Source organism: Pollachius pollachius, assembly GCF_949987615.1.
Source record: "Pollachius pollachius genome assembly, chromosome: 3".
In the NCBI taxonomy this organism is placed as follows: Eukaryota; Metazoa; Chordata; class Actinopteri; order Gadiformes; family Gadidae; genus Pollachius; species Pollachius pollachius.
Genome location: NC_136936.1, coordinates 49796718 through 49810103, shown reverse-complemented (window position 1 = coordinate 49810103; position 13386 = coordinate 49796718).

Below are 13386 nucleotides of genomic sequence, written 5' to 3'. Positions count from 1 at the left end.
CGTGGTTCCCCAGGTGCATGGCTCCTCCGTCAGCTCTCCTCAGCCAAGGACTCCTGGTCAGTATAAACAGTGGTGGTAGTTGAGCAATTTGGGGGGGGGTATTCTTGTGACGCCCGGTTTAAACCAAAGTCCTTGCTGGAGCGTTAATGAGGGCATTAAATATGATTTGTTTTATTCTTTCCAACTCGCATAGAAACTGAAGCAAATGCAAAGCATCTATAGTTAGTAATCTTTGAAGTCAGAACACTTAAATATTCTAGTTGAGGAATATGCTGTTCAATTACATATATAATCGAGTCACTTAGTTCTGATCGTCAGGTGACAGAACACAATGATGACCCACAGCTGGCCTTTACCTTCCAGAGACCTCTGCAGTCGCATCGTAGTCCTCCGAACGGATCCCGGTGGGTCAGCGATACACTCAGGATATGAAAAAAAAAAAAAAAAACACTCGCACCTCAGTAGACACTTTCTTTATTTTAAAGGGGACATATTATACCACCAGGTGTGAGTGTGATTAACCTTACAAGCCGTTTGGAAAATCTGCACCATATGACATCACTAGGGTGCGTGTCCAACTAGATCTGTGCTGGATAGATGAGCAACGTTTACTTCAGTCCACTGGGTAGGCTGGTAGGCTGATCTATACAGCACAGATCTAGGTGGACACGCCCACTAGTGATGTCATATGGGGCAGATTTTTGAAATGGCTTGTTAGGCTAATCACACTCACACCTGGTGGTATAATATGTCCCCTTTAAAGAACAACAACGTTCAGAACTCATGTGAGAAACCAGACGCTGCAGCCTCACATGGAGAGCAAAAGTATGAGTGAACAAATCCTGTTCACTCACAGCTCCATTAGCCCAGGGACTGTTTTCTCAAAATCATTCTGATCAAAACGATGGCTGGAGAGGCCGATGTAGGGCTGGTGGAGTGGCTAGTCTAGCTGCCTACTCCATAACATTGAGGTGGCAGTGAAAGGTATAATCACCTCGGGGTCGGCTGTCATTACCCCCACGAGGGACGCCCTTCACCAGCAGGTCCTCAGCACGGCTCTATCAGCACCCCTCCATCACTGAGCCCTGGTCTGGAACAAACAGCAGGGAATTTGCCTCAAGTCCACTATGTTTAAAGTTCATGCAAACCAGTGCAAACCAGTAATACTTGTTGGCTGGTAGATTCATGGTCGTCCTCCAGATGCAGTTCCTCCATCAGCCAAGGGCCCCTGGTCTGTAACAAACAGGGGTGGTAGTTGAGCAGTGGGTGGGATTATTCTTTGGACGCGTCTTTTAATCATTCTGAACCAGAGTACTGGCTTTTGGTGTAAAATGTAGAGGAATAGAAGATACTGCAAGTTAAAAAAATAAATAAGTAAGAACCATGCACACACTTGGAAATATGTTATGCACGAAAATGGTAGAATATTCTGTGAATTCAACAGCATGCATTTGAAATTTGACTTGACATTAAAACAGTCTTCTGCCTCAGCTGAAACTCAATATTTATAACAAACGATAAAACTTGTAGAACTCTTGTACCGGTAGCCTAAACTCTAGCCTTCACATTGAGGGGTTAGAGTCTCAATAAAACTTCTTCACTGATGGCTCCATTAAGCCAAGGACTGTTTTCTCTAAATCAGCCATATTAGATGATGGCTGAAGTAACAGATTTTAGAACAGAAACCGTTCAGTAGCTGTGAGAGTGATAATTAATTTAGAGTCTGGCTGCATTCACCCTGACATTTCTTAAGGCAGGACCTCCACCACGGCTCCTCCGTCAGCCCTCGTCCACCACGGCTCCTTCAGCCCTCGTCCACCACGGCTCCGTCAGCCCTCGTCCACCACGGCTCCGTCAGCCCTCGTCCACCACGGCTCCGTCAGCCCTCGTCCACCACGGCTCCGTCAGCCCTCGTCCACCACGGCTCCGTCAGCCCTCGTCCACCACGGCTCCGTCAGCCCTCGTCCACCACGGCTCCGTCAGCCCTCGTCCACCACGGCTCCGTCAGCCCTCGTCCACCACGGCTCCGTCAGCCCTCGTCCACCACGGCTCCGTCAGCCCTCGTCCACCATGGCTCCGTCAGCTCTCCTCCTCCACCACCTCGTCCTGATCTAACACCAAACAGCGGTAGTTGGGTCCAAAATCTGGTAACAAAGCCGGGGAGGTCAAACCTTCACACCCTTGCATTTGTAGAGGGGGGAAAAATATCCAACTTCCTCAAGTTTACAAGTTCACTCGTTGAGAAATGTATAAACTATAGTGGCAGCTATGGGAGCAAAAGTAGCTTATATGACCTCAAATCAAAGCTCTTGAAAAATGTCAGAATGAAAATCTGAAAAAAATAATCAGCCTCTACAATTTGTTTCAGAGCGGCTTGGTGATGGTTACCCTGGTCCACCCTGCTGCCCCATTACTGGTCCAGGGAGTGGGGTAACCCTCTGGTGCCCAGCCTCAGGTTCACCCAGCTGTGGTGTACAATATGTATTTAAACCTTGGAAGACGACGTGCCATTACTAAACTGCTGTAAATTAGCTTAATTAACGACATTTACATTGAGGGCATTTAGCAGATGCTTTTAACCAAAGCGATGAGTACATTTGTCAGAAGGAGAAGCAATAAACTAGACACAGGTTGGCCTTCTTCAGGAAGCGGACTCCCACACTCTAAATCAAGGTACTGAACCATCATAATCAAGCACATTAACATCTAATATACATCCTTTTAACACAATAATCAACATTGATCTAAAGCCACTTACAACGATCGAGCCTGGTTCAACCGCTCGTCCACATCTCCTCCCACCGACCACGCTGCAGAGATCACTGAGAAGATAATAATGTTATAGAAGATGGGTAAATATGGTGGGAATAAATGTGAAACCTTCAATATCAAAAGCTCACATGTGCAGTTGGATTGACATCTTCTGCATCATACAGGATCAGGACTGCAAGGGCTGGAGTTTCCCCCGTCTGTTAACACAACATTCATCCATTTAAAAACATCACGACGAGCTTTACATCACTGCCTCACCAAGAATAAACTGATCAATCTAAGAGTTTCTGGTCACCACTTATCTTAGTTGCCTTGGTTTATTAAAAGTCTCAGGTTTATGGTAGCATTTGCGCAACAATTAACTTTACTTTTCTAAACAGCTATACCTTTTGTTAATACGTGAATAAGCACACTTACATTGAACCCTTTGTTTTGTTTCTGAAGTCTAGCAAACTATATTGAGCAGATAACAGCCCAGATATTTAGAACACTAGCAATATCAATAGTAATTTATTATAGTAAAATTATACTTAGCCACATTCAGCTACTGGGTTGTTGAAGAACTAAAAAGCCGTAGTATGTAAATGCCAATGTCTCCATCTTTTACGCGACGCAATAATGTATGCGCAGAAACGCATTGAGAGTTGATTGTAGAGCGCAATTACCAAAGTAGTTTGCGGTATTTTGTGGGATAATTAAATATGTTTTAAGAGTGCCATACCTATTTTCTAGTGCATAAGAATTTACCAAAATCGCAGAAGGTTACCGATAGAAATGGGGCACTGCCAGATTACCTTAATTGGGTACGTTCATTAGTTATGAGGTATACGCAAATGCCAATATTGATCGTACTGCCAGACGCCATAATAAGGTGTGGATGAGGTAACGCAAATGCAAATCCTGATCTTACTGCCAGTTGCCCTCCCAGGTGACCGAACATCCACCATACGCAGTACTGCAGCACTAGAGCATCACAAACTGCACAAATCTAACTACCAACCTCTGCAGAAACCCCAAGCCCCGTCATAGTGGAATCGTAACGTTCCAGTACGAACCACCCCTAAGTAACGTAACCAGCACCTCACCTTGAGCTGAATGACGATGAAGATCTTGTGGTCGTCTCATTGCAAAATACAGCCAACAGACTTACCTTGAGGCGATCTGGTAGTTTGTTGCTGTTGGTTCATGTACAAAACATTTTGACTAAACATTTCAGTTACCCCATATAACTAACCAATAATACCAATTTACAATACTTGCCAGTGTACAAAAAAGCAAACTAATCTCATGTCTTTTGGCCACTTCCTCGCTTCACATCGCATGAGCATTGCCATATTGATCCGGGTGTGGTCTTAGTGGCCAGAGATGCATGCTAGGATATTGTGCGGTCTGAAGCCTACTGTTCTGTAGACGTGCCCCCACCGGAGAAAAAGTGTTCAAAAGGGCTGTTGCATCAGTGACATGACCTGGAACATCCGTCAAGACAGTGACAGGGACTCCCCAGGGAGAGACGCCATGGGTAGGATGTGAGGGCTCTTCTTCAGCGACTAGAATACACCACAGCGCTTACGGGAGAGAACCATCACACACATTTCAATGTTCCTCTTCATAGATCTTGAAGCCCCAGTGAGGATTTATTTTCCTCCTCAGCTGAAGAAGAGCTTGGTTGCAGCATGAAGAGAACCCAAGTTGGGATGTTTCCAAGATGGTTTCTGATTCAAAGGGGACCCAACTCCCAGGTCCAGCTAGCATCGACAAATACATTACAATTCAGCCCAAGAAAGACTTCCATCCCAGCACAGGAGTCCAGAAGATACAATCCACAGGGCCTACCAGCCATCGATCATGTCGGGGCTAGAAAGGGCAGCCACGTCGCAGTCTTTCAAGCTTGAAGGACCAAGTGCATTTGCCCATGTCATGACGCTCACACATGTTATGCCTCGTCACCCTGATCACACCCAAATGAAGAACCCCAGGCCATAGGAGAACTCTGACCACATGAACAACCAGGCCATGGAAGAACCCTGACCACATGAACAACCAGGCCATGGAAGAACCCTGACCACATGAACAACCAGGCCATGGAAGAACCCTGACCACATGAACAACAAGGCCATGGAAGAACCCTGACCACATGAACAACCAGGCCAGGAAGAACCCTGACCGCATGAACAACCAGGCCAGGAAGAACCCTGACCGCATGAACAACCAGGCCAGGAAGAACCCTGACCGCATGAACAACCAGGCCCGGTAAAACCCAGACCACATGAACAACCAGGCCAGGAAGAACCCAGACCGCATGAACAACCAGGCCAGGAAGAACCCTGACCGCATGAACAACCAGGCCCGGTAAAACCCGGACCGCATGAACAACCAGGTAAAACCCGGACCGCATGAACCAGGTAAAACCCGGACCGCATGAACAACCAGGTAAAACCATGACCACATGAACAACCAGGCCAGGTAAAACCATCGCCATGTCCACCTGAACAGCCCCAGGCAGTCCAGTGGTTTCCTGATTGAGTATCCTTCAGACTCAAACTCTTTCGCTTTGATGAGCCTGAGAACAGGGACGGGATTTGATGGAAGTGGTGAGAAGGTAATCTGATGCGGTCACCCCAGTAGTTGGTAGGTATCGGACAATCCCAGTAGTTGGTAGGTATCGGACAATCCCAGTAGTTGGTAGGTATCGGACAATCCCAGTAGTTGGTAGGTATCGGACAATCCCAGTAGTTGGTAGGTATCGGACAATCCCAGTAGTTGGTAGGTATCGGACAATCCCAGTAGTTGGTAGGTATCGGACAATCCCAGTAGTTGGTAGGTATCGGTCAATCCCAGTAGTTGGTAGGTATCGGACAATCCCAGTAGTTGGTAGGTAGGTCTTGAACGGACCAGACCTTGAACAGAGCAGCGGTTGGTTGGTCTTTACAGTAGAATTCTCCTCATCCCATCTGAACAGCAGGCCGATGAGCCCCCTGCTGGCTCAGATGCAAGCCTCTCAGGCTGAACTGCAGAGTAATGGAAGAGGCCAGCGGGTCCTGGAAGTTCGGTCCTCTTAAATCAGAACCTATCCCGGTAAGATCCCAACAAGGACCCTTTTTCATGACTGCAGCTGTGCTCTTGTCCAGCTGGGGAGGTAGAAAAACCGTAGCTACGGCTTCAAGATGTATGGGGGGGTAACGTTGAAATGTGCTCCATGGTTCTCTAGTGAAGGACTGGGGTGGTGTCCTAGTTGTTGAGGAAGAGCCCTCACATCTCATCCCCGGGCGTTTCTCCTTTAGGCGAGACCCTGTCACCGTCTTGAATGACATCCCAGTTCATGTAACTGACTCCACAGCGACCTCTCAAGACACTTGGCTTCACCTGAAGGGGGCTAGTCTACAGAGCTGGAGGCTTCAGAGAGCGCAGAACCCTAGCATGCATCTCTGATCACTCAATCCAAACCCTCATCAGTATGGGAACTCAAGTGACGTGACGCAAAGTTCAGGAAGTAGTGGCGAAGCACGTAGAGAGAAAATCTGGACGAAACCCCGGAGTATGTTTTGGCTGCGCTTGGAACCTATACTACACCACTTCTAACACAGCATTCATACGTGTTCAAACTAAACAGTTAATCAGCCCATGTACCAACAAAAATCATTATTTAAATCATCTTGCACCTATCCACCTCAGCCAACGAGGAGGCCAAAACAATGCCCCAGCATAAAGAGGAAATATAAGGACTTACAGTTCGCAGTTTCTTCTTCATGGTTCAGTTGTGATACTCACAAAATCAGTTTCTCCTCCTTGACCTGTGAAGTAACGGAACGAGCAGATTCGTTTTAGAGCTCAAACACCACTGAGGCAAAGTTAATTCAAGTTAACTTAATTTGAATTAATCATGCATTCCTTTCCCCAAATATTGGCACCAATCTTCTCCCAACGACAGTACTTTAACCTGTAGAAACTTCATTTAAACTTGATACTCATCATTTTTTATACTTTATTTTCGCAGTTGTGTATAGTTTAGCTACATTTAGAATAATACACTTGAAAGAAATATATAAAAACTCAAGGGTTTTAACTTTTAATAGGCAAAAATCCACCTAATAAAACGATCAAGGGCTTAATAAAAAACATGATTTGGCAAACGCATCAGACTCTTTAGCCGTCTAAAATCAGCCCACACAGCTAGCACATTGAATCCACATTTAACCACACCACCTGGATAAAGAACTGGCCTATAACCACGCAAAAACACTACAATTTATGTCCAATTATATCGAAAACCAACATTAAACATCAAGTAAGCCTAGTAGAAAAATAAACGTTCTACTCACAGCTGGTCCAGATGTGGTGGTCCGTTTTACTTCGAAAAGCGTTCATTACCTCTCGGTTCACCTGGAGAGCAGAGGACAAGAACGGTCATCAGTCACACAAAACCGGGAAACTCCAACCAAGTTCTGGTTAAACTCCCAAAGGAACATCACCGTACCTGGGAGACGTTAGACGGCTGGTGGGGAGACCGACCTGTTTAGTTTGGCCTACTGAGCAGCAGACAGGTAAGTTAGATACGACTGAGCACGAGCCGCCACCGGTGAACTCATTAGCGCGGAGCGGGGCCCTAATTAGTTAAACCACGTGCAGGTGCGGCCCGGCGGGTTGCCTTGGTAACGGATGCGACCACGCAAATACAATCAACACAGCCATACAAAGCCACACGAAATGTTTATCGGGTGCTGAGGGTGCCGCCACGTGTCGCCTTCATATACTTATTTATTTATTTATCATAGATTTATGTATATTTATTCAATTATTTATTATTATGATAATTTCTTTTTATATTATATTCGGTACAACCACAGATAATTTTGACCGGGGTCTTAATACGTGAAGCTATCCGTGGTGGTGAGGAAACCGTGACACCGTGACACCGTGGTGGTGTCAGATGCGCGGCATGGCGCATCTGACAGCACGACGCAATCAGACGCCTGTGAGCAACGCGTCTCTGTGCACGTGCGTCTAGAGCATCCCCAAATCCCTTTTCCTGTTCTCCCAGAGCGGCAGAGATGGGAGGAATGTCAAGCGCGATATGGCAAAGCCCACAATGTACTCCGTTGTTGAACGTCTTTGAAAGACGAATGCGTGAGAAAAATGATGTTTGTTTCTGTCGTCGTTTTCAGCATTTAATGAGAAGCCCCACCCCCGTCCCAGCCCCCGAGCACGGTGAAGGCCTCATTCACTCCTCTACCTGCTCCACACGGCTGCTTTGTCAAAATAACGGTTGTTTTGTTATTAAAATGGAGTTTTGAGGTGTGTATGATGCGTAAAATTAACTCTTATTCGCCTGCCAAAATAAACTGCTGACAGGAATTGAGGAACTTATTTGAGACAATCCAACAACAACATCGTAGAGTGCAACGTCGTTGTACCACGCTCGCATTTGATGTGACTATAAAAGCCTCACTTTCTGTCCCCGCGGCACAAAACAGAATTTCTCTCACGTCGCTACGACAACATGTGTCTATATTTATCACCCACCCCAACGAACCCATGGTCCACTGGCCAACACCACCTGCCCAGGAGCACATGATGTTATGACTCACTCACCATCCAGCTCCTTCTCCACGTTTAGGAGAAGAGGTGTGGGTGTTTTTTGCCCCCCCACCCCCCCCCCCCCCAACATCTTGTAGCCTTCAAATCGTCATGGAAACACCAGAAGGATGCAGGAGTAGGAAATGATTGAACATTTTAATTTACAGTGACGCTTCGGCTGCACCAGAACAGCAGCAGCTCGCGCATTAGCCGTCCCAGGGCTGCCTCTCTTTGATAGGATGCTTCGGATGAGGGGCCTCACACAAACACACAAACACAGGTAATCAGGCGCTGCCTGGTTAGGTAGCACGTAGACCTGTCCGTCTCTCAGATGCTGGTTAACATGGTGGGTAGGCCAATCCCACTGGTCCGGTGGTGGCTGGTCTTTCGCTCCCTCCCAACACCAGCGGCGTGCACCAGTACAATCCTGAGTACGGTTGCCTTACATTCACACTACATGCGTCCGTCGACGGAGCTCATTGACTTTGCATGGGGCGCTCTCGAAATGCAATGTGGGTCCATCCGTTCTGTCCGCGTCAAAAAGTTGAGCAATGTTCAACTTTTCAGGGAGGATATGGTTATATTACACTCCACGCGAATACTGGATCCATTTTGCAAAAACAAGCAGGAAGAAGCAGGAAAAATACGGCTGCTATACATTTTTTTGAAAAAAAAAACGGTTGTTTTTAGTCACAGATCTTTTGTATTTATAGCCACACATCGGCTTTGTCAGCGGGAAGCGATTTGATTGGCTGCAGGCTGCGTCTACAAAGACTAGTCCCCTATACGTCAGACACGCCCTCAGTCATCCGTCGACGGACGCATGTAGTGTGACCATATAGGGAGAGGCCACTGGTGAAGTAGGCCTGAGCTGGGGACGCACTGACAGGGGAGACGAGGACGCTCTCTGGCCCTCCCCGCTCTCTTCCTGCCTGCTTTGTGTTCTGAGACAGCCTGGTTGTATGTCTCTCGGCCGTCAGCTGTGACTGGACGGCTGTGTGTGACACGTGTACAGTCGGAGATGATAGCTTCATTAGCTCGGTGACGACGCAGACGTATAGTCCCTGCCACACACACACACATACACACACACACACACACACACACACACACACACACACACCACGAGAGACTTACTGCGCACACACATACAAACACACACACACACACACAACACCGAGAGACTGACTGCACACACACACACCACCGAGAGACTGACTGCACACACAGGTAAACACACACACACAGACACATGCACACACACACACACACACACACACACACGCACACATGCACACACACACCATCCAGAGACTGCACACACACACACACACACACACATACACACGCCACCAAGAGACTTACTGCACACACACACGCAAACGCACACACACGCACACACACACACACACACACACACACACACAAGCCCACACACATACACACACACACACACACACACAAACACACACGCAAACACATGTACACGCACACACACACACGCACATGCACTCACACCACCCAGAGACTTACTGCACACATACAAACACACAATCACACACACACACATGTGAATGCACGCGTGCGCACAATTGCGCAAACACCCGTCAGAGGAAACAATGCTTGACTGCTTCCATCAAATCCCAACAGCTCCCCCCCCCCCTCCGCTGTGCTGTCGTTCTCGCTCCCGTCGCTAATTAGCTGACAAACACTAGTTCTGCTGAGCGCCTGCACCACTTATATTTAACCGTGCACGCACACACACACACACACACACACACACACACACACACACACACACACACACGCACGCCTGCTTACACTCCACGCACAACCACATGACAATAAGTCATTCAGGTAGGCCTGTACCTCTGTCTCTAAGAGGCAGGTTAACATTGCAGATAGACCTGTCATTCTGTCTGTCTGTCTCTCAGAGGCTGGTTAACATTGCAGATAGACCTGTCATTCTGTCTGTCTGTCTCTCAGAGGCTGGTTAACATTGCAGATAGACCTGTCATTCTATCTGTCTGTCTGACTCTCAGAGGCGGGTTAACATTGCACGTAGACCTGTCTGTGTGTCTATCTGTCTGTCTGAGGCTTGTTAACATTGCAGATTGACCAGTCTGTCTGTCTCTCCGAGGCGGGTTAACATTGCAGGTAGACCTGTCACACTGGATCAGCGGTGTGGGGTGAAATCCCTACCCCTCGTCCCTCGAGACCCACAGGCGAGTAGATCCATATCGCTTGTTGCTCTCCATCGCCCACAACAGCTGACGGCGTACAGAGCAGCGTTGCGGCTCCGCTCTCCTCCCTGATGCTCCGTCATGGCGCCGCTGGCGGGAGGTGACCTCGGCGGCCCAGGTCTCAGGTCCCGTCTGCCCGCGTGTTTGCGTTGCATCATCTCAGGAGCACGGCTGACGCGGTGGGCTGGCAGCACAGCGTGGGCGATGAGTGATTTACACCGTCACTTTGTCTCCGCGCCATATCGCTTTCTGCAGCACAGCGCCAGACACAAATAGGTTATTTATGTTGGCAACAAGTACTTTTTCTCTGTATAATCTTCTCTAACAAAAAAAGCCATGTTTTATTTAGAGCTAAACCACCTTAAGATGCCTATTCACGGCAGATGGAGGAGCGTTTGTCTGGGGGTTGGAAACGAGGATGAAGAGGTGTGTTGCTTGTGCAGGAGATGTTTGGTATGTTCTGATTGTAGATGTGTTTTACGGGCCGTCATCTCCTCCGCTGCCGTACCCCCCGTCTCTCCCCCTGTCCAGGAACACAGAAGTGGCCCCGGAGGAGAGATCCCGGCTGATGGATGGATCATTCTGGAAGGAATGCACCGTGTTGGTAATAGACGGAACGTCAAACAATATAAACCTCCGTAATGCGCTGGAACCGACAGACATCCATATCAGACCGCTAGAAAGTTCTTCCCTCACTCTTCAGTGTCTTGAAAAGGTTACATTTCAACCTCCTCCTCTTCCTGTTATTAAAACTAATCCGTTATCCTCCTGTTGCATTGATCTCCGATGCGTCCTTTGACGACGACCGTGTCGGGATTAAAACATTCATATTGTCTAACACAGACAGTATGAATCCTTCCTCTATTGATACGTCTCAGTTTGACGCTGTGTCTAGACACAAACACGTACATTCACAAGTACACAGCGTGCAAAGCATGCCAGCCACGGTGGAGGTTTTTCCTAACTTTACAAGTGCACTTGCGGGAATGACAGGCCTTCAGGGCTGTAGCGTGTGACGCGCTCAGGCTGTGGCGTCCACAGCGCCTTTATATGTCATGGAGGGGAGGTCTGAGCGGGAACCAGACTCGTGCTGTCTCTCACCCCAACTCACTTCCGTTCACTTCACAGCCAAGACGGCAGAGCTGACCCACCTCCCTCTCTCTGGTGGCTGACAGGACGCTGTCTTTCTGCACAAGCTCTTCAGAAGAGACGGCGCAGCATGCACTGGAAACCAGAAGCTGCGGGGTTGGAGTTCCGCCATGTTCCTGTTACCTTACAGAGATCTTCCACCCAAACTCGTACACGGGAGGAAGGGAAAGGCCCCGTTCACCCTGATAGGAGCTTGTAGATATTCATCTAAAGTATGATTTTTGATATTAGCTAAACTTGATTTACGATAGATAGACAGTGCTACCCTCCCCTTCCCCCAATAGCCTCCTAGGAATGGCTCTTACGTGGACATGCCACTGAGGACGGTTCATTAGCATTTTTCAAAATGCTTCGCCTCCACAAACTGGAGGTTCATTCATAGGAATGGCAATAGGGCAGTGGCTCTTTTGATGTGGTAATGTGCTGCTTTGATTTCTGTGTGTCAAGCATGTTTAAATGGTGGGAGGCAACCCCGACGGCTGCTGAAATCAATTAAAAAATATGTTGCTTATAAGGAAACAAATTACCTCTGCCTCTCTTACATGCACACGGGCATACACACACATACATACACACAAACACATGCACACGTGCACACAAACACATACATACAGGCACACATACATACAAACACAAACACACACACATAGGCGCACATACATACACACACAAACATAAATGCACACATGTACACTGACACACAGACAGGCACACATGCACACACACACACACACACACACACACACACACACACACACACGCACACACACACACACACGCATTCATGCATTTCATGGAAATGCAAGCACACACACACCCACACACATACATCAGACAGTACACAAACACAAATGTTAGCCTACATATGGAAAATACACCTTTGTCAGCATGAAAAGGCATGTGTGGTAATGCCATTGGCAGAACGAAAAAAAAAGGTTTTCCTCCCATCCCTAAATCATGTCACTCCGTTAAATACTTGGCTATTCGTGTCTGTTTTCAGCTCTTCCAGAATGGGCGTAATAGCGTCAGTCTAACCTTAATTCCTCAGCAACAAAGACCTGATTAATTGCTCACACTGCAACATTTAGAGTGTGTGGATTAATGTCATCATTTGAGCCAGAAGCAGTGGCATTCCCGCGCGTCGCTCCGGCTGTGTTGATCAATGAAAGCACGTTTCACACCATGACGATGGAGCAGAGCTTTACTTCGCGGGGTGTTTACCTCAAACCTGCTCAACTATATCCAAATACAGGAACAAAAAAACATGAAAAAAAACGTAAAACAACATCTCTGCATTTCTGCCTCCAGCGTCAGAGTCTATTTTAAATGACCCCAACAGATGCCTGCGCCGGTCGTCCACAGATCCTGTGGCTAATGTCTTTAGGACGTGCGTGGTCAGGCCCCCTTGGTGTAGAGGTATACATCTACATCCTCATGTGTTATGTTTGAGCCTCTAACACACACTGTCAAGCAGCCCTCCCACATCTATCTCAGCATCGAGCTGATTCCTGTCTGATTGGACTAGGCTGGATTTCTTTCTCACTCTGCATGGTTTCAATTATTCTTGCGAGTGTATTGATTTTTCAGTTAATTTCCAGAAGGGAGGTTTTTTTCGTCAGCGTGGCGGGGAGTGAGACTCGCTCTTCCT